Here is a 576-nt window from a genome sequence, read left to right as displayed (position 1 = left end):
TTGGTGCGCCGTAAAACCTAAATAAATAGATAAATAAATTGTATCTGACATTACTGATGACACTGAAACACAACCATCAATGGAAGACTGCCTAAACTGTTTTACTCCAGCAACACCAGAAGAAGTGAAGAATATTATTCAGGCATCGCCATGTACTGCCAATTTCAGAAAAGCCCGCCGAATAGGCGTTTACATCAAACGCTGGTAGTAAATGGCGTAGGTGTCACTCTAGTTATGGTGAGAGGTTAATTTGATCACGCTTGTAGTTTGCTCCGCCCTAAAGTACTTTTTTATTGATCGTTATAGGTTAGGTAGAAAAGCAAAATATCAAAGGTATTTATTTCAAGATAGCTCTGACTAATAAATACATTCATGTGCAGCCTATACACTTTAATATATGCAGATTGTATATTTGAACATTGATGTGTATACATGTATTTATATTGCAACTCTCGACGAAATAAAACAAAACTGCTACTGCAGCTTTTGTTTCGAAGGTTTCGTGTATTTATTTTAAATTCATGTACATGAATCCAGTCTTCGTAAAATGTCCACGGATGTCAGTAATGAAAAATA

This window comes from Mercenaria mercenaria, chromosome 7 (assembly GCF_021730395.1).
Source record: "Mercenaria mercenaria strain notata chromosome 7, MADL_Memer_1, whole genome shotgun sequence".
In the NCBI taxonomy this organism is placed as follows: Eukaryota; Metazoa; Mollusca; class Bivalvia; order Venerida; family Veneridae; genus Mercenaria; species Mercenaria mercenaria.
The sequence above is the reverse complement of the archived record's forward strand: the minus strand, read 5'-3'. Positions refer to the sequence as shown.